This window comes from Ostrea edulis, chromosome 5, assembly GCF_947568905.1.
Source record: "Ostrea edulis chromosome 5, xbOstEdul1.1, whole genome shotgun sequence".
NCBI lineage: Eukaryota > Metazoa > Mollusca > Bivalvia > Ostreida > Ostreidae > Ostrea > Ostrea edulis.
In genome coordinates, this window is record NC_079168.1 from 84,644,021 (window position 1) to 84,670,733 (window position 26,713).

Genomic DNA, 26,713 nt, shown 5'->3' on the forward strand with positions numbered 1-26,713 from the left:
AAGATTTCAGTTGGTCCAGATTAAGGAAACCAGCTCTTTTTCTTAATAATCTACTAGTTTTCTGGTTAAGAGATAGCAATTAAATCAACATAATCTTTGCACATAAAAAAGTTCTGTTGCATTTTTTTTTTTTTTTTACAAACTTCTGACTACATCATATGATTATATAACGAAAGATGCTAGCAACAGAAAACTTTGTTATTCAGAAAAATACCTTATCAATACTTTTATCATTTATTAGTTCCTGAAACTAGTGGCTTGGATATATCATATTACTGTATATGAATTATCCATACCAGACAGTTTCCAGATGTTGATGTAAAAATCAATAAGTTATCTCATCTTTTCAATATCTATCTACTCGGGTAAAAAGCTGAAGATGCATGGGATGGACTATAATGCATTGCAATTTCACCATATGCAATTTCATCAAGATTTAATAATGTGAGAATTATGCACATATTATGATGTTGAACCAGTGTATATGTGATACAGTAAAACTCACTTATATTTTATAACAAATTCACACTTATTGCAAAGCCATATTTATTCCCCTAGGAGAGGAAAATTATGAAAATTTTATTGGATATAACAAAGTTTAGTTTGGGCTGTCCCTGGAGGTTCATCATAACTGTGTTTTAGTATATGCTATGTCGGTATGTCTACATTTGTACCCTCGACTCAGTCAATGCAGTCTGTGTGGTGGTACCAAGAGCTTTGTTCTGTTTCTTGGGCACTAAATTTTTAAGTCTGTTTAAAGGCAATAAGCAGCACTAACATCCTCGGTTTGTTTGGTGGCATCAAGAACCTCAGTCTCTTAGATGCCATAAATTAAAAGCCTAATCAGTCTGTTTCATGGCACTCAAAGCCAAAGTCTAAGAGATGTCACTAAAGTCCTATAGAAGTCTATTTGGTGACATTAAAAACCTCTAGTGGCAATGCCCTATGACGGCACCCCTTGTTGTATCTTGATGTCACCCCTGCTTACATCTAATCAAGGTCAAACAAGATTAATTACCCTTTATCCCAGCTATGCATTCCCAAGATCTGAATGGGATCTTTTCAGGAATAATACATGGTGCGTTTCCTTTTTCACAACCCGTATTTGCCTCACATTACAGATTCACAGGTATATTGGAACAAGTCTCCTAGGGTACTGACCTGTGCCAGGCATCCTTTACATTCTAATGAGGGTAATTAATAAACATTTGTCAACCTTCATGTATCCGGTTACACCTACCCTCAAGTCCATGGCAATACACAACCAAGTCAGAGATTACATTCATTAGTCCCATCAATCACTGCATACTTCACGCGTTATTTAATGAGAGGAAAAACAAGAAAAACACCGATCTTGGACTAACAAAAGGTATACCTGTACCGTACGCATCGATACTAGAGAATGGTCAAATTTCTGACCTTTATTAATCATAATGTAGTCTCCTGGTTAAACTAAACGAGTTCAGATTCAATGGTATTGATATTTAATTTCCCCCTAAACCTTAGTCCTTAATGTCTCCCCATACCTAGTACCATCATTTACTTTTAAAAGCCTCTGTTCATATTCTTCAATTATACTTTTAAGAAAAAATAAAAACTTATCATAATGACTGAATTCCTTTTGAAACTTGAAATGAAAATATAAATATCAGCAATAAATGTACAGTCTACTCCACTTTAAAATATTGAAGTAATTTATAAATATAGAACTATCTGTTATACTGAGTGAAGTAAAAGAAAATCTCCAGGAACATTACTTATATAGTTCAACATTGGTTATATTGAACTTTGGATATAATGAACAATTCAGCCCCCCCCCCCCCCCCCCCCCCCCTCCATTTCAATATATCTGGAGGAGACTGTACATTCCTTTAACTGCTGATCTGTAGTTCAGGCCAGCGTAGCAGAGGTTTTAATTTTTTCAGATTACTTTCTACTAGAAAAGTTGCATTTAACTAAAACAAGGTAAATTTAAAACTTTTCAGTTTCAAAATATTATTGTACATATCTTCACTTTCCATTAATATCCGATTTCTCTGGGGTATTATTCATCCTTAAATCAACTTGCTGGCATGCTGAAATTCACAGAGGTTGACCTCCATCCAAACCCAAACCAAAGCCATATTTATCAGCACATCATTACAATGTTCCCAAAGACCCAAAACACTTTCTCTCATTAACAAAACTGGTTTCAACTTATACATGTACATGTCTCTGCAAGTCAAGAAATTCCTTAAATATTTACATTTCTGAAAATAAAAATTCCCTTTTCCTAAACCAAAGCTTCAGACATTGGTAATTTATTGTCTCATAATCAAGTACTTTGCCAAGATTTTGGTTTAGCACCAGTAGAACCATGTGTAATTCATCTGTCTGTCTGGAAACGGTATTTCGTATATATATTCTGAATGAACAGCACACAAGCCACTGTTTCATTGGAAGCCTACACCATTGTGTGACTCAACAGACAAAAGCATGGAAGATTCTTGAATTAATCAGTCCTCCTTATTTGACTGTCAACAGACATGACTATGATTACACACAAAATATATCAGAATATGCAGTGACCCACTTTTTTCAAGATGTGCAGTGTCTTCCTAGCAAGATGTTCAAGTAATTTAAAATTGAAGTGTTCTACCTTTCTATTCATGACCTTTAACCTCAGTTTTAAAGATGAAAAAACATTATTTACTAGATCTGCATACCTATACACAGCCAATTCCAAAGAAACAGCAACCAAAATGTAGAGGAGGTCATTTCTGATGCCTTTTGAAGGTAAAAATAAACAATTCGAGTTTAAACACTTCCTGTTCTATTAAATGGCCTAAATCCTATCTCCATGCTTCATTTTATATATTCAATTTCATTTTTATATTTTCGATTTCAACAATTAAAGAGAAATAACACATTCATCATGATAAGATGGCTGACGAATCCTTTCAAAATAATAAATATCAGTAATATATTCCTCGTCCTTTTAAATCTTATCCACCTGGTTTGCTCAGTGGGTTAACATGCGTTATTATATGATTGAATAATTATTGGCCGAGATCTAACGACCTGGGAAAAACAGGATGTTAATCCACCTGTACCTGCCTTCGGGGTGAATATAACTTTTGACTTCTACAACATCAGGCCAAAAAGAAATCAGGATTTTCAAAATTGATGATCATTTTTTGGTCCACCCACTTTTGACCACCTGGCACTTATAATTGTACTAAGACACTGGAGTAACAATTGTTGACATATAGTAACACTGAACCCAATGATGACCAATAAGGTATCGCTTGGGAAGTTCTATATGTGTGATGTTTTAAATCATCTAGTCTTGATAAACCTAAACTTGTGTCTCTCATCACCTTGTGTCAAGCTGTATACAAAGATGGCCGACCAGGTATCATTTCATAGGCTCTAGTAGCCAGTCTTTATGTTAGGAATTAATCAGATGATAAAACAATTATTGACATTTTCCCAGTCAATACAAAGCTTTAGCTACCCAAGAAATATGTTATTCACTGAGCCTGAATATTGTAGCATTGTAAATATGTCAATATAATTGTAGAATACATCATCTATTGAAAAATTGTGAGAATGATTTGAATTCTGAAGTAATAGTTAGTCAGTATTTCCACCAGAAATGAAATATGTCAAAGTGGAGGGGGAGGGGGGGGGGGTCCATTAATTTTTTGTTTGTTTGCATCAAGATTTAGTAGGAAATATCTTTGAAATAAATGAAAAAGTTAGACATGATCCGAGTTATGCAAGTACATGTATTATTTCAAGATATTTCATGTCATATACCAGTAATAACTAACAACTTTTATGTTCTTGAAAACAAAACACAAAACATGCAGTCAACAAAACAGAGAATATTTTGGTGTACATGTATTTCAAATACTCAATGTTTTATTTGTCATTACGTTTACATTGCTTGATCTAAAAATGTGAGGTTGATGATCTATAAATCACGAGTTTGAATCCTCAAGGGTTTTTTAATCTTTTTTTTTTTTATACATGTGACCTTCTACCAAAATTGCATTTTTTCATTATGGTAAATTTTAAAGTTCATAGCACATATTCTCCAGTTTCCATATATACATAAAAATCTTCCCTTCATGTGTAATATCTCCTTAAGGTAGTACTCTACATCGTCATAATGGCTGACTTCCTTTAAAAACATGGATGAAAAAAATCAATATCAGCAATATTTGTTTTTTCCTTTTCCATTTAAATACCTAGTCGAGTAGCTCAGTAGGTTTGAATACCGACTGCTGGACTGTAGGTCGCAGGTTTGAGTCCGGCAGGGGTTTTAAATTTTTTTCAGATTACCTTCTACTGAAACTGTATTTTTTGACAAAATAAAGTAAATTTGAAAATTTTCAACTTCAAAATATTGTTGTACATATCCTCCACTTTTCATCTACATCAAATTTCTCTGGTGTAGCATACCTCCTTAATTGATATTGAATCTTTCTGAGCAAGAAAAAGTATCCGAAATAGTTTAAAACAAACTGGATCCCTGACTGATATTTAGCCATATTATCATAACCATGATTCATTCTAAATTACGATGTTTACCATAGGGATGTACAAAGTTAACAGATCTTCCTGTAATGCATAATTTCCAACAGAGACGTACTACGAATATAATCCCCAGTTCTCATACACGTGTACTACAGAACACTCGGGCTGTGGTATACAGGAATTTCATGTACGTGTCATAATGATATGATTTTGAAAAACTAATCACGAGAGCCACTTATTGAAAATTTTAAATAATTTCAGTGACACTTAAAGCAATAATAGTGCATTTTTTAAAAACATTAAATATTAATCTGTACAAATTTGGAGAATTGATAGACAATAAATTCAATCAAACAATGTAACAGGGATGAATTGTTTACACATCTGTCGCTCCTAACATAGACAGGATTGACTAAACATTTCTGCATGCCAACAAGAAGTATTCAGCATTTAGCACGTTTACACGGGGTCGTCTTGAAATACGACTTGTCAACTTATAAAACATTACAACAATCAAAACCACATGAACATAATCCTATAACCATTCCTTGAATGAGGTAAAACCCACCTTTTGGAATTTCTTAATTTATATTCCGGTATTTAGGCATGTCTGTAGATCTTGAATCATTACCACAAGACAAAGTCAATGAGAGGGAGAAAGCAATATTTAAATAATCCTAACATCATCAATGTTCACCATAACCTTCTCTCTTCAGTGTCACTGCCTTTTCAATTTGTAAGTGAACTACAAACCAAACGATTCAAATAAAATTGTCTGCCACCTGCCAAGAGTCAGATACTGAAAAAATTGAACTAAGAAATCTATTTCTCTGATTGTTTGATACTCAGCACACCATATCTTCCTAATCATTCACTGTTTATCTTCATAGAAATCATATTTCAAGAATTCAAGCCAGGCTAATCCTGAACATTCAAAATCCTACACTATGGAAATGAAACAGATTTATCATTTACACCATCCCCCTCCCACTCATGTCAAACATAATGCAGCTATACAAGATTTTTATAATGTCAAAAACAAGATAATTCTCTCTTCTCTCTCTCTTTAAAATTCACTTATTACACAACATCCCCTCTCCTTACCTCATTTAGTAATCAACAAAACTCCTTACGAATCCAATTCACAGCTGCAACAGATACTTTTCCACTACAGTACTACAAAATGTGTACACACAAAATAACAGATGGAGACTCAGTGTTTACATCCAGGATGTGAGCAGTCATGCGTATCAGACACAGGAAGTAAGAACGTCATAATCACGCCTCCTCTTCCCTAAAGCTATTAATATTGGAGTTCAATGATCATTCTAATTATATACTTAATAAAAAAAAAACTTTTGTGACTTCAGTACCTGATTCTCCAGATGTCAACACAGTTATTCATATATTTTAAGATTACTACTATATACAATGTGTTAGGAATTAATTCTTTCTCTATCAGCTCCTTATTATACACTACACTTTTTGATAAAACATAACAAACTGATGCTCAAATGCTACAATCTGTGGAGGGAATGGTCTATTCATTATCTAGTAAGAATCTCTCCAGAAATATGTGCCAAGTCCCTGTACTCTTGTAATTATGTTTATACCCACTCGTGAAATGTTATAATGCCTGGAGTGTTTATTGCATTCTTGCCATAGTTGAATTAAACAAAAACACCCATACAACTGGGATGAATTAAATCATTTTGCCTAAAAATCTCACAACTCAAAACAATTACAGGAACAGATAATTCAATTAACAGCTTTTACAAATCAATGGGCATAAAAGCAGCTCTGCATAATTCACACACTAATGGTATTGAAACCAAGCGGACATTGATCAGTCTAAGTAATAATGCCATCTAGTGACTGAGATGTTGCATATAAAATTTAAGGACTATATCTAGTAATATAAATGAGAGCTCCATGGGCCCTCTGGGGGAAAAAAACCCCACCTTTCACAGAGATAACATTAATGGCAAACAAAATTAATCTGTAGACAACACATACAGGCATCCATGGATCAAATAGAGTGTGCACAATCTGAACATCATTATTCATGAAGAACACTCCTACCTATTCAAAATCCAGTACTGTAAAAGGGCTTACATTAATGTATTCTCTTTACAGAGGCTCCAAATTTTAAATTCTAGGATAAGTATTCCTAATAAGTATGCAGTTTTATGATCCTCCACTTAATGGGTTTTTTTTTCTTTCTTCTTCTGAATCTTACCCATAAAAATGTTTAGATAAATAGAGCACAAGTCAAGCTTCGGTGCAAAAAGGTCATATTCAACTTTCCCCATTTTGAAGCAATGCAATATTCAAAATCACAACAAGTCAAATACATCGCTTTAATGTATATTCTAAGAAATGATTCAAGTTTTAACAAATTTTACTTTTAATATTGCAGGATACACAACCAGAACCAGGCTTGAAATGACAAATGTTAGTTCCTATCGCTTATTTGTACCTAGTAAATAAAAATCCAAAAAAGATATTTATGTTTTATTTCATCCTTCAGTGCATTCCATTTATTGATTCAAACATATTTCCAATACCTTTTACTCATTGCCTTAAAAGGGGGTGGGGGTGGAGGGAGGGGCAGCCAATGAATCAAACATATGCAAATTAAGGCCCTTGCATGTAAAAGTAGTAAAAACCACAGAATAAGAGTATATAGTCCAAGAAAAGTTACACACACCCACACCTTGCCTGATTTAGCTAAAGAGATTTGACTGATATAAGTTTTGCTTTCCATGCCTAATAAAGACTGTACAGTTTCTTATCAAATTAATGTAAATGAAAAAAGAATATCAAACTAATTGTTCCAGTATACATAATTATTTCATGATGATTTGTCCTCATTACTTAGTGCATGTTAATGTAATAACTAAAAAAAATTCATAATTGCAAATTCCACACCCAACCCCTCCTGTAGATATGCGCATGTAATTATAATGAGAAGCAGATCGACAGTTCCTTGCAGTCTTGTACTGTATTACTAATAAACTCAATACACACGTAGGTCTCATAAAAGATGTATTAAACAACTCCACCCCACCAAAAATAAATGTACAAAGACAATTTTCTTTAACATATTGGGGGGAGGGGGGTCAAAAGAAGTGAATCTATTTGACTATATACCTTGGTACGTCATATTGTAGGTCATACTCAAAGCCCCTTTTTCCAGTCTTTTGTTTTGTAATCTTCACCGAGGATCTCAGAAACGAAAATCCAGGATAGCAAAGGTCACAACTGTCCTGACTGCCATTGTGACCTTGACCAATTACATAATTATGATTAATGACTAGTTCTGTTGACTGCCTAGCACTGGTTTTGTGACAGCCAATCTTGTATTATTTTACAAGAGGAAAAATGACCCCTAAGCATCTTGTAATACTCCACCACCCGTGGCCATCATCGCTGTCACTGAAGATAACACTTACACTCAAATGTTTTCATTTTGACAAAATAGCTAGTATCTAAAACAATTTTTATTCAATAAATTCATGAATTGCTGCTATAAAATTAAAAGCCACATATACATTGAAAAGGGTGGGTATACAATATTCCAGACTCAATTTGCACTTGTTCAAGAGTTGAAGACGTGAATACACCGATTGGACTCTCAAAGGCCCAACAAAGGAAGATAATTTTTCAGAATGTGTGATTCAGCAATGTTGCAGTTTATATATATTCATAAATATAAATGATCATGTGTGTGTGTGTATGTGTGTGTGTGTGTGTGTGTTTGTGCAAGATGAAGACATATTTTGCAAATTATTCATGCAGCTAAATCTTTCTGAGCAAGGTAGGCCTAGATGATATTCTCTTTAGCATTGTTTAGACAAATGTACAAGCATAGCCTACGTACAATGGTTTACGCCTGTCAATTTCTCTAAAGAGAATAGGTATACATGAGCCTTCCAGCATTAATCATGTGTTGATATCCATGGTTCACAAGGATCTTGGAAGACCCTGTTTGCAAGAAAAATAATGAAAATGGTGTTTTAAACTGCATTGCCCACCTGCTGGCCCTACTAAACAAAGAACTCTGGGGATTTTAATCATTGCATTGATTATTGAAGATAGTACAAACAATAATCAAACTGACTACTTTCCATCTATCTATAACCCATATAAAATTTCTGTAACCGCGGTGGCCGAGTGGTTAGAGCGTTCGCCCCACATGCGAATCCCGGCCGCGACAGACCTAAGTCGTTAAAATAGGTAGTGACAGTGCCATCGCTAAACGCTCGGCATCAGGTGTGAATGTCACGGGTCCTCGGAGATTACCTTAAAAATGGATGTCCCGTGTCACAGTAGGTGTGGCACCCTAAAGAACCCTCACTGCTCAATGGCCATAAGCGCCAAGCATATATAGGCCTAAATTTGAAGCCCTTCACCGGTCTTGGTGACGTCTCCATATGAGTAAAAAATTCTCGAGCAAGACGTTAAGCAAGATACAATCAAACAATCATACACAGGGGTTTCTTATCCATTTGTTTTAATCTATATATATAAATATCTAACAAGGGATGCATAGAATCACCGAAATTACCAAAGAAAGGACTGAAATTACCTCAGTATATGTTCATCTAGTCACACATCAAATTTCATGAAGATTGGTAACGATTTGAAGGAATTGTTTCCATAAAACCGATTATTGTGAAGTGTGAATCTGAGTTACTTCCCTTTACCGAACTCTCGTACATAGTAAGCGAACTATAAATAGCCAGTAATTCAGGACAAATATTTTATTTATTTATCACACTTTATTGTATAAACCAATACCATGAATACGATATATAAAACATAAGGCATGTGGTACTGTACTTAACAATGCAAATTACGACCGATTATATAAAACACTAGACAGATATGCATTGCAATGCGAACTACCTTGATAATCGTACATACTGTTCTATGCATACTAATTTTGACTACGGATTACTCCGTTTACCTGATCAGAAATACTCTGAGTAGAGAATGGGGATGTTTATATATCCTTCTATGCACCTGATACCACTTGTTATGTCCAGGGTGCTTAAACTTTTCATAATTTTGTATTCTTTATGATATTATTAAACTCTTCAAAGCAACACATGTTATTTTTATAAATTAAAATTCATGAATTTTAGGTTGAATAAGGTGATATTAATATAGAATTAATTGAATCATTGGTAATATCACACATTGTATTCAGTCTTATTTAAACATCATATAAACTGGGAAAAAATCAGCATTCATAAATATTTTTGAAATATCTGATATCGGTAACGTGGCTGAAAATGTAGACAAATGTTGTATGTATCAAGATAGGTGTCAGTTAAGCTTAAGTTAACTGACACATGCAGCTAAATTCCTGATTAGAAATTCATCTTGCTCATAAAATCGTATCACAAATATTCGAGAATACTCTTGAATAATTAAAATGACCAGATGTCTCACAAAATTAAAAAAAAAACATTAAACCTTCATCGCTTCGTATTCCTTAATGATGACTTTTCGTTTGCCGTAACATTTGCCCGTTATTTCCTTATTACAATGTAAGAACGCATCTACATCAGCGTATGCAACCCTGGTAAAAATATTGATGATTATTTTCCATCATAATCGGTCTATTTTGTGGACGTGCGTTACGGACGTCATGTATCAAAACTGCCGCAAAAGAAAAGACAATAATAAAACAATTATTACAACAATAGGGATATCAGAAAATCCAGGTATATCGCTAAATCGCATGGCTTTTTCAAATACATTTTTTGCAATTAATATCACATGTGTGATATTAAAATCAGCCCTAGATTAACATGAAATATTTTGTATAGCCTACCTATGATTGAAAATAAAACGAACAAGAGGCCCATGGGCCACATCGCTCACCTGAGTCACCTTGGCCCATATCTGAAGACTTTTCCATATATATTTGCATGTAAAACCTTAGTCCCTATTGTGGCCCCAACCTACCCCTGGAGGCCATGATTTTTACAAACATGAATCTGCACTATGTCAGAAAGCTTTTATGTAAATTTTCTGCCAACTTATTTAGCCCAATGGTTCTTGAGAAGAAGATTTTTAAAGATTTTCCCTATATATTTCTATGTAAAACTTTGATCCCCAATTGTGGTCCCAACCTACCCCCGAAGGTTAGATTTGAACAAACTTGAATCTGCACTATATCAGGAAGCTTTCAAATAAATATCAGCTTTTCTGGCTCAGTGGTTCTTGAGAAGAAGATTTTTCCTATATATTTGTATGTAAAACTTTGATCCCCAATTTTGGCGCCATCATCAGTCTTCGACGTTAACCGGTGGCCTGATGCCCGAGGCCAGTAAAATCGGGATCGGGCTTCTAAAAATATTTAACCCAGGAGTCCGGCGGGCCTGTAAATGTTTTATTGTATGTAATGTATATATTACAAATAAAGCGTGAGATTGACTCAGACTTTCGTATCGATCATTTTTCAACCATGCTGCCTTTTCTGAAGTATAGGGAGGCACGGGCACTGGAAGTTAATGTAAATATATAGTATGTGCATGTATAAAAAATACATGCACATACTACATACTTACATTAACTTCCAGTGCCCATGTAGGGATGGGGGTCGTCCGTGAAATTCAAAACCTCACAAGCGTATTTAGCAATCACAACCATCAGATCCAAATAAAGAAAAATGGTCGCACAAGCCAAGGAGAAAAGACAACGAAAATCCATGCCCCATTGGACCAAGGGTGGGCCTTTGCTAAGATTTAATTCTTGAGAAAACAAAATGTTTTGTACGTGGTGATTACAAAACAGAGCAGATTCTGAACAGGAGCTGCTGATGTCATCTGCGAGATTAATATTTTGAAAAATAAGATATGTAATCCTTTTAATGTCAGTTGTATATTTTCCTACAGTAGAACATACATGTATGTTTAGTGTAGAATCCGCATGCAACACCTTGCAAATGACAAGTGGTCAAATTAGATAAAATATTTTGGGCCATTAAAATATTGTTCGGGCTTGCAAAATTATTATACTGGGAGGCCCGAAGGGCCTGTGCTTCACAAAGTTTTTTGTGAAGACTGCATCATACCCCTGGGGGCCATGATTTGAAAAAACTTGAATCTGCATTATGTCAGGAAGCTTTCATGTAAATATCAGCTTTTCTGGCTCAGTGGTTCTTGAGAAAAAGATTTTTAAAGATTTTTCCTATATATTTGTATGTAAAACTTTGATCCCCTATTGTGGCCCCATCCAACCCTCGGGGGGGCCATGATTTGAACAAACTTGAATCTGCACTATGTCAGGAAGCTTTCATGTAAATTTCAGCTTTTCTGGCCGAGTGGTTCTTGAGAAGATTTTTAAATGACCCCACCCTATTTTTGTATTTTTGTGATTATCTCCCCTTTGAAAGGGACATGGCCCTTCATTTGAACAAATTTGAAAGCCCTTCACCCAAGGATGCTTTTGGCCAAGTTTGGTTGAAATTGGCCTAGTGGTTCTGGAGAAGAAGTTGAAAATGTAAAAAGTTTACAGACGGACAGACAGCCAAATGACGGACAACATGTGGTCAGAAAAGCTCACTTGAGCTTTCGGCCTAAAAAAAATAATGTTGTGTTTCCAATCGCCCCCTTGAAATTTTTAAGAGTCGGTAGGTAGGGATTTTTTTTTTTTTTGTCCATGATGACTGGTCTTTTCTGACAGCGTCCGAACCCGTAATTGTTGTTTTATACAACTTTTCATCGGTGTCTGACATTGGATGTATTTCATTTCTAATGTCAACGAAAGTGTCACTTTCCTTAAAACTAAGGAAGATCTTCTTCTCCGGGAAATGATCACATTTTCCACGTCGCACAATAAACAGAACACGTTGTGTTGCCATGTCTAAACAATGACAAACGAAAGTATCCACTGCGCATGCTGACGCATATATAATTAGATCAGCGGTTTCTACTTTCCAGCGAATTCTAAAAAAAACACTGGATATTTTTAGCGCTGTTTTATTTCAGGACACAAAAAAGATCGAGGGACTTAGATTTTTTATTTTCTTATGAAAAAGACGGTCGGTAGGTTAATAAATTATTTTTTTCCAAGATTAGCAATACAAACTTTTGGGTCGGGGGGTCTGAAGGACAGTCAGTCGGGTGACCGGAAACACAACATTTTTTTTTTTACGCCTTCAGCTCAGGTGAGCTAATAATGTGAAATCTAAAAAATGTAATCTTTTTTGTCCTGTGTGATATGTATTAGGCTACCAATCATCAAAATTTCGGTATGTAGTAGACCATCAAGCATGAAATGAAAACAAATTAAAATATTACAATACATAATTCAATCAGAATTATCTTTTCCTGTGCGTGATCGACGACAATGCAGACAGCTTGAATTTTTTTCCTTCATAAAACTCATTAATTTAAATAAGAAAGGATTGGACTTGTTTTAGGAGATGTTTAATGGCCTTTGGATAGGAAGATTAGATCTGTTTCTTGGAAGTAAGGTGATTTTGAGCTTTGTTTACAACCAGTATCCTATTTTCGTGTCATCCCTTGTTAAATATTTATATATAAATTGAGAACAAAATGGATAAGAAGACCCTATGCTTCATATATATAAAATCGAAATCTGTCGAATATTTTTGTATGTTCAAAATAAATAACTTGAGTAGATCGGGATCGATATTACAAAAATTAACATAAACGGAAATGACCATATAAATTGAATAAATTTTAAAATAAAAATGAATTAAACGGGTTATTGATGGATGGAAATTCGTTAGTTTGATTAATATGTGTATTATTATCAATATTCAATAGTAAACAGTCTACAAACTCAGACAATGTAGTCAAATAGTTTACACACGTGCAAGAAATAATAAAAAAAATCCCACATTTTGCTATCTAATGAACCCCTCGGCCTGGCCTCGCGAACCTTATTTAATTCGTTCTTCTTTTTTTTCTTTCACGATGTGTAGGGCCTACATCTGTAAATATATTAAGCCTATCTATAACTGGAACAGTACCTAATAAGTTTAAAAGCACACAAAGCATGCATGTATACACACCTCTTCTGCTAAAATGCAGACCCAATCTTCGCAAGGGGTAAATATAGTTCAACCAAAAACCGCTTTTGTCCACATTGAGATTTTCAATATTTCTCTCGTAATACTAAATATATTTAATATGAATATAATTATTCGTCAGAATTTTTGGTAGTGATAAGTGTTTGTGATCTGTTAAGCAAGAATCATACAACTTTTGGGAAGAATTGTTTAACGTACCGAACCAGTGTTTTTCGTATAAAAGGGAAAGGGTAAATGTAGTACGTTTTTGTAAATGCCGAAAACGGTAGCGTAATAGATTTTCGCTCATTGTAATCCTATTCACAGGCACAGATAGCATGCATAGATCTTATGTACATTGTACTGTACATACTCCCTCCTATCCAATGAAACGATAATTTTTCCAACATATGTACAGAATTCCCCGCCTATCACCTTCATAGGTCGTTTTTTAAATAGTCTTGTGCAGTTTCTACTTTGTGTAAGCTTCTGGGATGACCACTTGTGGGACACTTAACCGACGATGCCTTTCTAATGGATAAACATTATTTGGCATAGAAAATGTTAACACTTTTACAAATCATTTTTATTTTACCAGTGTACTCGGATTAAAAGTATTACATGGCTCTTCTTAGCACGGTCTCCAAGGACGTCATGCGTCATCTTGAAGCCGCCTGCGCCTATGCAATTTTCCCGGCTCTCCCGACGGGATGAGTGCGCGATCCCGACTCACAATCACTGTATCGCCAGTCTACCCGAGTGCGCCGAGTGAGGAATCCAGTATGCTTACTAATGATTGATTGTTTGTTTTACGTCCCTCTCGAGAATATTCACTCATATGGAGACGTCACCACTGCCGGTGCAGGGCTCCAAAACTTAGGCCTATGCTCGGCGCTTATGGCCATGGAGCAGGGAGGGATTTTTATCGTGCCACACCTGTTGCGACATAAAGTCCAACATAATTCAAAATAAGCCCTTTAAAAAAAATACCCTCACTGGTTATTATAACAGAACTTATAATAACCAGTGAAGGTATTTTTTTAAAGGGCTTATTTTGAATTACATGTATTTTGGACTTTATGGGTATGCAAGTTGTTGTTGACATGCATTAGAAATATTTTCAACAAAAAAATTAATTAAATCAACTCATGTAGCTTATTCGGAAAGGGGGGGGGGGGTGAACCCAAGGACCTGTGAGATCATCAAAGATGTGCATGTGGTAGATCTTACGAATAAATAGGTTGATGCATGTCTTCCTGGCAAGCAGTTAATTACACTAATGCGAAGGGGAGCTGTGAAAAAAGGTTGTTGTTTTTATCAAAATCCCCGACTCAACAAGTCATTTGAAAAGAAAAGACTACGTAAACTGTGGATCCATCATTTGCGTAATGACAAGTTGAGATTCAAGACATTTGTATGAAGAACCTTTACTGTCTGCCTTGTCTGCGACTCGACTGAACGTCTTCTTTTCTCAATTTCTTCTTGCGAAAGAACGGGCTCAAATCTATACGGCTCCAAACTTAACTGTTCGTGACTTGTCATGTTTATAGTACTACTGCTGATGAAATAAACCGGAATAGACGGTGTGATGTCATCAAGTAAACTTCAATGGCCACTCTCTTAGCAGCGGGTAATTTAAAATACATGATAGATTAATATTGATTTAATTGTTAAGCAAGGGTTTTTGTTGTTAAAGACTGTCAATTACGATATCAGTAAGTAATACTTTATTCATAAAAGCAACTATGTGGTTAGGTTGCCTTTCCCTTTAAGTTAAAACTTACGAAATTCTTAAGTCAGAATTTTTTGTGTAAGATAAGAAGTTTAGTAAAACTGTACAAAAACTTAAGAAGTACAGCTGCAAAAGGATGGCAACGATTGACATTTATAATTAGTGCATCATTATATCTTAAAGGTTTAGAAAGATATGCACTCCTCCAACATTTGTACAATGACTTTCAAAGAAATGAAACTGACCGGGTGTCAGGACTACTGCAATGTAAATAGTGTTATCAAATTTGAATTTGGCGCCATTAGTTGGCATGTGACCTTGACTTCCGCTATAAGGGTATATAAACGTCTAGCCTGGTTCCCGAGGCCTTCCGATGTGCAAGCACGAACCATATTTCCAGAAGTCTCAAACGTAGCAATCAGCAGAAATTTACTCAATCAAGTAATCAAACCCTTAAAAGCACACACCGACGAAGAGATCTGCATTCAAATAACACACAGTTATAATCATGGCCACCAAATTATTTTGTTCCATGCATAGAGAAAGAGAAGTACCCAGAAAATGATGTAAAGAAAGGGCGACTTCATATTTCACAGTTGTTCACGATGCGTACCATGAAGAAAAAAGAAAATTACGAGTGCATTGTGAAATCTGTAATATTATGTGGCAAACAAAACCTTCCTCTACGAGGCCACACAGATGATCAAACATCGGTTAAGCAAATAGAGGAACATTTTTGGCCATACTTGAATTGATTGCAGAGCATGACACGCTGGGTTGAATGACACACAAATTTGGGGACCTTTACTAACAACTCAACTGTATGACAAACGGGATGATTTCAGCTTCTCCATCGTCAACTTCCCACATTTATGTAGCAATATTCCATTATCACCTGCATATGGTGTTTATATATCTCAACTGATTCGATATGCAAGAGCTTGTTCTGGGTATAGTCAGTTTTTTACTGACAAACAAGTTGATGGTACAGGGATTTCAACAGTCTCGATTGAAGTCAGCATTTCGCAAATTCTATGGTCGTTATAACGATCTAGTTCGTCAATACAACCTCGCATTGGGTCAAATGCTGTCTGACGTGTTTCATACCGATTGTTAGGCCGTTCTTGGCACACTGATTTTGACTGCGGATAACTCCGTTTACCTGATCAGGATATGGGGCTCACGGCGGGTGTGACCGGTCAACAGGGGATGCTTACTCCTCCTAGGCACCTGATCCCACCTCTGGTGTGTCCAGGGGTCCGTGTTTGCCCAACTATCTATTTTGTATTGCTTGTAGGAGTTATGAGATTGATCACTGTTCGTTATCTTCACATTGCACTGAAATGTACTACGAGTACATGTATATAATTCATTGCTTTGAGGCAATATTGTTCAGTAAGGAGCATACAAATGTATGTAAGGAAGGGGGTGAAGATAACGAACAGTGATCAATCTCAAAACTCCTAAGAGCAATACAAAATAGAGAGTTGGGCAAACATAGACCCCTGGATATACCAGAGGTGAGATTAGGTGCCTAGGAGGAGTAAGCATACTCTGTCGACCGGCCACACCCGCCGTGAGCCCTATGTCTTGATCAGGTAAACGGAGTTATCCGTAGTCAAAATCAAAACAGAACGGCCTAATAATCGGTATGAAACACGTCAAACAGCATTTGACCCAATGATAGGTTATCGAAAAGGCCATTCCATGGGACAGGGAAACAAGAACAAAAGTACAGGGTCTTTTACCGAGCCTTGAAAATTTCGCAAATATTGTTGCAAGAAACGGACTGCATACTGTCAAGCCTAAGGTGTCGAAATTTCAGACGAAATATTTTCATGTGTATCAGGCCTACACATTGATTGATAAGATGCGAAATAAAATCGATTGTTTGAAGACAAAACATTTTCAGAATGGTTTGAGGAAGCAGTATTCTTAGCTGATAGGAATGGATTCACAGTTAAAACAGCAAGGACTTCAAAACTTGCTAGACACAGAGCAAACACCCCAAGTGAATCAGCAAAAGAGTATTACCTTCGTTGACTACCAATGCCATTCATTGACTACCTGAATGGAGAGTTCAACAAGCAATTCAATCCCAACATTAAAATGGGAAAAGAAATTCTTGCCCCGACTTCCTGCAGCTATTCTTGACCAAATCGACATCAAGTCCGTCGTTCAAAGTTTGATGTTTTGGGAAGATGACCTGCCAAATTCAAGTATTCTTCGAAACGAAGTTATAGAGTGGAAGATGTACTGGGAAAATAAAAAAAAAAAAGGTAGACGTAACAGAACTCAGCAGACAGTGATGCTTTTTCAAACATTCGCATGCTTACGAAAACCTGTTATACTTTACCGGTTACTTCATGTGAGGCTGAGAGATCCGAAGAACGAAACCTTACCTCCAAAATTGGAAGACAGATGAATGAATGACTGGCCTTGCACTATGCTAAATATAAACAGCGACTTGAAAATTGACGCATATGGAACTGCAATCTCTCACCAGAGGGCGCATTACGCTAGCGGGAACGATAACTCTGGGTAGAGATTGATGGAACTGTACAACAGATTTATTTCAATGCATAACAGGAAGATGTTTCATTCAAGTGTATTATTTTAACATTAGCTTATCAGTGTGGTATTGATTTCGCCTAGATTTGAAAATGAAAATTTTCTTGCAGTATTAAATATTGATGGCGCTGGTGGAGGTGATAATGTCTACGAAACTCGTCATGTTTGGTCAATATTGATATATTTTAAGTAATTTTTACAACTCGTCATGCATGATCAATATTGATATATTTTAAGTAATTTTTACAACTCGTCATGTATGATCAATATTGATACATTTTAAGTAATTTTTACAACTCGTCATGTATGATCAATATTGATACATTTTAAGTAATTTATACAACTCGTCATGTATGATCAATATTGATACATTTTAAGTAATTTTTACAACTCGTCATATATGATCAATATTGATACATTTTCAGTAATTTATACAACTCGTCATGTATGATCAATATTGATACATTTTAAGTAATTTATACAACTCGTCATGTATGATCAATATTGATACATTTTAAGTAATTTTTACAACTCGTCATGTATGATCAATATTGATACATTTTCAGTAATTTTTACAACTCGTCATGTATGATCAATATTGATACATTTTAAGTAATTTATACAACTCGTCATGTATGGTCAATATTGATACATTTTCAGTAATTTATACAACTCGTCATGTATGGTCAATATTGATATATTTTATCAATTTTTAAGTAATTTTTTACAACTGGTAAGATTCCTTTGCTATTACGAAGAGTTATGAGTTATTTTCACTTATTGTTAATGTTACACGAACCATGTGTTCTTGTTCCTCGTCTTCTTTCAACTATAGTCCAGCTGGACATGTCATTACTGGTGATGTTGATATAGTTGAAAATGAGGACCTCAAATTACCTATTTTAAAAGGTCCTAAATACAGAGAACCTCAGTCTTTCAATTGGCGACAGAACTTCATCTCTATTATGAATTATGTCGAAGATTATGCCAGACGATGGACTAAATATGAAAAAGAACAACTTGATACATTGTCAGAGTGGGTTAAAAGCATAAGAGAAATATCAAAATCCCTCATTAGACATATTAAAACAAAAGTACGTACCATCTATCCTTCTGTGTTTAGTAAACAAGAAGTGATAAAAGAATTAGATGGGTTGCATGAGGAATATGTTTGGATCCCAGCTGATAACTAAAGAACTTTTAGTAAATTTGAAATCGCCAACTTTTTCTCAAATCAACAACATCAAAATGTATGGCTTTTCAGCACTTTACACGACCATTCCTCAATATAAATTAAAAACTAGACTTTTTGACATCATAGACAGTTGTTTCTTCAACAAAAATGGGGGGGGGGGGGGAAGAAACATTCGTATCTAGTGATCAGTCATTAAAAAACTTACGTTGTTAAACACCTCTCTGATTCCACGCACAGGTACTCTGAAGTTGAAATAATATGTTGGAGTTCCTCATTAACAATATCTTCGTAGCCTTTGGTGACCAGGTCTTCCAACAGTCTGTTGGAAATCCCATGGGCACGAATTGTGTTCCTTTTTAGGTGACCTATTTTTATATTCTTATGAAGCAGAATTTATTCAAAAACTTCTACGCGAGAAGAAAAAATATCTTGCTGTGACCTTCAATCCGACGTTTAGATATATCGACGACATTTCAATTATTAGCAATAATAATTTTCATTCAAATGTCGATTCGATATATCCTTGTGAAATAAAAGACACCACAGAGTCCTCCACTTCTGCTTCATACATGGATATTTTATTGAAAATAGATATTAACGGCAAACTAACAACTCAACCTCATGACAATATACAATTATTGCTGTTTTTTAGGTCAATACGATGATTTAGACACCTGAGGAGTACAATATTCACCGAGCCCGAAGGGCGAGGTGAATATTGTACTTTGAAGGTGGCTAAATCATCGTATTGACCTCAAAAACAGCAATAATTGTTTCATTATATGATTAAAAAACCCTTTAAGATTGTTAATGTGACGACCGGAAAACAAACCTGCTGAAATCTTAGCCGAACCCAGTGAGAAACGCGGAATTTCATTGGACGGCAAAAATAAGTATAATCGATCGCGTCAAATTGGAAGTTCCCGACCTATTTTTGGTCCTATGTGGAAAAAATAATTCCTTATGTTCACCTGGAAGGTCACGTGCAGGTAAACATAACGTAGTATGATTTCTACATTGTTGGATCTCAGCCAATTAGAGAGCTAGGAATTATTCAATCATATAATAAATGGGGTGATTTCAGCTTCTCCATCGTCAACTTTAGCAATATTCCACTATCACCTGTATATGGTGTTCATATCTCTCAACTGATTCGATACGCCAGAGCTTGTCGACGCAGGCTACTGACAAACAAGTTGATGGTGCAGGGGTTTTAACAGTTTAGTTTAAAGTCAGCATTTCGTAAATTACATGGTTGTTATAACTATCTAGTTTACCAATACAACCTATCATTGGGTCAAATACTGTCTGGCGTGTTTCATATCGATTGTTGAGCCGTTCTTGGCACACGGGTTTACCTGATCAAGACATAGGGCTCACGGCGTGTGTGACCGGTCGACAGGGGATGCTTACTCCTCCTAGGCACCTCATCCTACCTCTGGTGTGTCCAGTGGTCCGTGTTTGCCCAACTACATGTATCTATTTTGTATTGCTTATAGGAGTTATGAGATTGATCACTGTTCGTTATCTTCACCTTTCATTAGACAAATATTTTTTAAAAAGTTCTTTTTTTTTAACCTAAGATTGTGTTCCATGCCCCACTTTGTTTTATGTGTTCTTTCTTTCTTTCTTTCTCTTTCTTTATATTTATGAAAATGTCTTTTGCATGTATGAATATTGACGGTATTATTATGTAGTTAAATTACATATATGTATATAATGTAAAAGTCAAATAAAAAATCAAACAATAAAAAAAAAAAAAATTTTAAAAAGAAATTGAAATGAAATGACCAAATTTCAGATATATTGCTATAGTTTACAATTGAATCAAACGAGAGAAAAAAGTACCGATCACGATTAAAATTGATAGAAATTACTAAAAATAATCATATTGTTGCTAATTGTATGCACTTTTCATTAAGAAATTAGTTTACTTCACAAATTCATTTAATTTGTAAACCATATTACATCAAGGAAATGTAGTTTTTTTATTACAATGTTTCTCCATGACTACTTTTAGCTCACCTGAGCAGAAAGCTCTTTTCTGACATTTTTACATGAAAGCTTCCTGACATAGTGCAGATTCAAGTTTGTTCAAATCATGGACCCCGGAGGTATGATGGGGCCACAATAGGGGATCAAAGTTTTACATAGAAATATATAGTGAAAATCTTTTAAAATCTTCTCAAGAACCAATGAGACAGAAGAGCTGATATTTACGCGAAAGCTTCCTGACATACGCAGCTTGTATCAGCCTTTCGATGGTGAAATCATACTTCATATGAAATGTTACTTTTAACGAAAAACTTCGGCATAATGAGCTACATGGTTACAGACTACTAATTTTACCCCTATTTCATTGACCACGCAAGTAGTGCCAATTTATAAATAGAGGTTTTTTCTTAAAAATTCTTGGGGATGTCTGTGGGGTGGAATTGTGTTATTCTAGGGCATAGATGGAAAGGAGAGGGTCTGGAAAAAAATTAATAAATTATAATAATGGGAAATTCTGCTCTTAAGTGCATAGTAGGAAGGGAGTAAATAGGCCATTGTTTACCTCCTTCTCAAAGGGAAAGGGAAATATGCAGGGTAGGGGTTACTTGCGGTGTCATAACAGGACTTGCGTGCGGTGGATTTTCCTGAGATTCACAAATATTTTTGAACTTGAATTGCTCTAAGTCTGTGCCAAATTTCAGGTAAGTTGAGGCGGTGGAATTTTTTATATTAATTTTTATGTTATAAAGGAATGTATAGGAAAATAATTGGTAGTCTGTGTCCACATTGACATTTCATAGGCAACACAAGAAAATTAACTCGTATTTTATTACAACAATGAAAATTAAGTTATTTCCCTTTGATTGTTACTTGTTGATTCTAAGCATCATCTCAAGCCACGGTCCAGAGTCCGCATATACATGTGTAGCTCACTTCAGATGAGAGGGGATCGTACATATTGGCCGTAGTTTGCGATGATGGTCTCTAAGTAACACAAAAATTTTATTTAATGGCTCGTCATAGCACCTCATATGAAATATGATTTCATTATCGAATGAGCAATACAAGCTCTCAATTATTTTACATGAATTTTTGTGGTTTTTGTGGGTTTTTTTTTTTTCGAAATGAAAAAGAGATGTATTGTTTACAAATCATAGATTTTAAAATCCAAAATTTGCTGTGTTTTGACGCATGATATAAATTACCGTTATTTTCTAATAAAACATTCCGAACAGACGCATGTCCACGTTCTTATTTTTTTATTAAATAAAAAAAATATATATTTATGAAATTATAATCGTTATATGTTAATATTTTCAAATCTACGGCTAAGATGACGAAATTTCAGAAATATCACTAATTTTTAAATTTAAACAAGACCAGAGAAAATCAAAGTACATTTTATTGTGAAGTCAACACCCACCCCTACCCCCCACCCCCACCCCGACTTTAAAAAACGCTGCAACGTGCGTGATTATATTCATATTATTATCAAATGCTTTCATCGTGCTCCTATTTATTTATTTTAAGACTACTGATGAAATTCTCGGTATTAGATTTATAAAATCGAAGAAACTAAACCTGATAAAACTCGGTATGAGAACGAATTCATCGTAAGCCTTAGTATACCCTGCATGTTAATTATCGGCCGCCAGGAGACGAGCGATTATAGACAGACGACCGTGATTAACTGCGGGCCTGCATTATAAAAATGATAAACTTAATATATCAAAAGCTATCACAGCTATCTAATTACATTATGAAATTACGGTAGTTACTTATTTTTGATCACGATTTTGACAAATAGCATGAGATTCTTTTTTTTTTTTTTTTTTGGCAAATAAAATTTGCAATATATTGGTACTACTGCTGTTTGTTTTCGCATTGTAAAATGCAAGTCCACTTTGTTTTCCTTCATATTTTGAAAAGGTTTGCGATTTCTAATGTACTAAAAGCGTTTAAAGAAGTTTTGAGAATCCACATTTGATTTACACCAGCTGAAGCATAATGATGTGGCACAGTACATCTGAAATTTCTCCTTCACAGCACATGATATTTCCGCGAGGAGGAAAGATAGGAGCTTGATAGAACATTCATTGGATCCTGCAATGTATCTCTTTAAGGAGTTTTTGTGACGTGAAGCAGCAAGAAATCAGTAATCCCATTTCCTAATGGGATAATCATTCATTGGTGTTTTATTCTTGAGTATGCATACTATACACCCAATGCTTTAAATCGTGTAAATCTGGATCAATGCCTTAAAAAAAAATAGATTCTCCCCTTCAGATTCTTGGATTTACAATAAAAGAAGGTCCTAAAAAAATAATCATTACTTTCTCATTTTTGATAAAGAGCTTAAGAAACGGAATGTAAGAAAGAGAAAGATAAAGAGAGGTTGGGTTTACTTTGTGTAAGCGTTTTATATAAAACAAGTTATGATGTAAAAAAAAAAAAAAAAAAAAAAAACAACAACAAAAAACCCAACAAAAACAACAACAAACCATTAAAGAAGTCGAATAGATTTCTCTTTATCTTATTAGTAGACACGCACAGTTGGTTGTCGTTACGCTTTTAAAAATACTGTATCATAAATGTGTATACATAAATGTATATTTATATTTCCAATTGTTTTTTTCTGTGATACATGTACCCGTTTGAAGTCCCTGTGTTTTAATTTCCCCACAACTTAAATTTCTTTTTTGATTGAAACAAAAGGTCATGGGGCGGAAACTATGGGTGTCGTGTGTATTTCAATTTCTATTGGGCAGTATTTTTGATATTTTCATTTTTATTATGAATATAAGAAGTCAATGTCTAGTTTGTTGGGTACTACAATGGAAAATGTGATAATGTATGCGTAATGGCGTCACCGTTATGCAAATTATCACGTTTTCCATCATAGTTAATCCCCTCGCAGAGATTCCTTACACGTAGTTATCATTTTCAAACTTTATCAATTATTTGTAACACTGCGCATTGATAACTGCTATTTCATGCATGTACGCTAACTCATCATTTCTAAAGATAAATAAAAAGTACAAATTAGTTGTGGATAAATTGAAAACGTTTAACTTCGACAGCTTCGTAACCGCGAGAATCTGGAAACAGGTACTGTCCTCTTGCTGAGAGAGATTGAAAGATTAAGAAGCCTGTTCTACAGAATAGATGAGTGCTTTGAACAATTAATTTCCTTCCTTCTATGAAGTTCCCCTTGACCAGTATTTTACTCGATCTCGAACCGCTAACGATCTCGTCATTAGTCTTCCTCTCCTCTGCAGTCCGTGGTTTGTAAGACAGAAAGGATCATTTCTCATCAAACGAGGTGAAAATGTTAATTTGATCCCAATAATTGTCTGATGATGTAGGTTTTCAACCGATTTCATCGACTGCTGTGTGGCAAAATCACTAACCCGTTGATTCTCGTTGGATAGTGCCTGGCAAGGAACAGAGAGCGTACGAAATCATTTGTGGGTTTTTTTTTATTATTATTGTTGTTCTTTTTCATTAGTGATATATTTTTTGACGGACTGGTCATTAATACGTCGATGTGAAATGAGAATTTTCACAAAGAAAATACCGTGCAACACAATCTTCTTCTCAAGCTAATGGTTTTCGGTCCGTCACGCGCTTCCTTTCCCACGTGACCTTCTGATCGACATATTCCTCTCATGCCGAGACAGCGAGTTTCAGTAGGTCTGGGTTAAAATCAAAATGTTTTTGTTTGCTTATATATGGAGTAACCACTGTAAGTATACTAGAATTAGTTAAACCCGCTTTTATATACCCAAGCTTTAGCATAGAGTCGAGAAAGGTAAAAGACTATATATTTTTAAAAGGTGTCCTTACTAATTTTAAGGTTTAATCCGAAAAACTCGTGACTGTACCATTTATTAATTCATAAATATAAAATCAAGTAAAAAAAAAACAACACCACGTAGTACTAATCAAAATGACCAACGACAAGAACAATTACATGTAGTTGTACGTGTTTTGGTCATATTAGTGCGCTCTCTCTCTCTCTCTCTCTCTCTCTCTCTCTCTCCCCCCCCCCCTTTATCTGTTCGTCGGTGGCCAAATAGCTCAGTTAGCTATATATAGTGGAGCACCTGATTAGAGAATCGGGGGTGGGGGTGGGGGTTATATCATCAGAGGACCCGGGTTCGAATCCCGGTCTGGTCCGTTGTATTTTCTCCCTTCTTATTACACATATATATCTATTACATGCACATATTTCCTGTAGGAAATTTAGTAAGTTGAACATCTTTATCACGACTAGCATCATTCATGACACTCCGTCATTGGGTAAAATGCGTCACGTGATTGCCGTATAAATTCCGTATCGGTAACGACATTCGGAACGGCGTTTTTAAACTGTTATTTCTTTCTTATTTTCTTATAATATTTACATGTAAAACATATAAATTTGTCCTCGAGAAAACAAAACACTTAATACTGATTGTCTACAGAGATTTGTCTGGTTGTAATGTAATGCAATGTAACGGAGAGAAAACCCGTTGGTTCCGACGATGGACTATGACAGTCATTAACAAACTTACAATATATTTTGCTTCGTACTGTCATTTGATAAAACGTGTCACGTGATTGCCGTTTGAATTTGGTTGACGACCGAGTATCGAATTTTAGATGGCAACATGACGTCCGGAACGTCTTTTTTAATTGTATTTCTTTCTATATACAGTCTACTCCGGATGTAATGAAATTCAGGGGATTTATTTTAACTTCAATATAACAGATAGTTCAATATAACTGACTTCAATATAAGTGGAGTGGACTGTACTTATTTGCACAATAAACATATTGGTCCTTAACAAAAGAAAACATTTTTAAAGATAATATTGTTATTGACTCTCTATTGAAATTTGTAGCGTTGTTAAAGAGCATAGAAGACGCGGCTTCGCCTTGCCTTCCCTGGACTTTAACAACCCTACAAACTGCACACCGCCAGTAACAAGCCTAATAGGTAACAATGAACTACGATTGGGAGAAGGCTGAAATAGGCATCCTCCTTGCTGCCCAATGAAAAGTGAAGATAACGAGCATTGGCCAACCTCATAAATCCCACAAAGAATACAGAATTAAGAGCGGGTCAAACACGGACCCTTAGATATACCAGAGGTGGGATTAGGTGCCTATGAGGAGTAAGCATCCCCTGTAACCGGTCACACCCACCAGGAGCCCTATATATCTTGATCGGGTAAACGGAGTAATCCGTAATCAAAGCCAGTGTGCAAAAATATAAATGAAGATACCGACAGTAATGTATATGATAATGTTATTGATGTTGATTCTCTTAATTTGTATGGACGACACCATTTTAAATTGTGAAATCAGCGAGGACGAAATAACAGCGGCTGTTGGAAAACTTAAAAACGGTAAAGCCGCAGGATACGATCTAATTGTGAATGAGCATATTTCTAATACTTTGTCATTATTTCTACCAGTGTATAAAGTTTTTTAATATAATTTTTTGCAATGGGTTTGTACCAGATGAATGGTTAATCGGTGTTGTGAAACCAATTTATAAAAACAAAGGTGATCCAACTCAGCCTGAAAATTATAGCCCAATATCTTTACTTAGTTGTTTAGGCAAAGATTTTAATTTAGGCAATCGACTGGAGGT

The 26,713-nt window shown here is 35.2% G+C and overlaps 1 protein-coding gene across 18 annotated transcripts in view; it reads right to left on the reverse strand.

The window, feature by feature from the left end:
• The window catches only part of LOC125651604 (semaphorin-2A-like), an 86,691-nt gene that overhangs the window by 51,848 nt on the left and 8,130 nt on the right, over positions 1-26,713 (reverse strand). For 4 of the 18 annotated variants that reach the window (XM_056166566.1, XM_048880288.2, XM_048880287.2 and 1 more), the window contains exon 1: positions 5,629-5,799. The exons of 2 other annotated variants lie outside the window; for them this stretch is intronic. The gene's annotated coding sequence lies outside the window, so the exon portion shown is untranslated. Of the gene's footprint in view, positions 1-2,705; positions 5,800-8,407; positions 8,512-13,408; positions 13,515-13,582; positions 13,639-26,713 lie in introns of those variants that run through there. 12 more of the 18 variants (XM_056166559.1, XM_056166554.1, XM_056166562.1 and 9 more) reach the window with 10 other exon arrangements.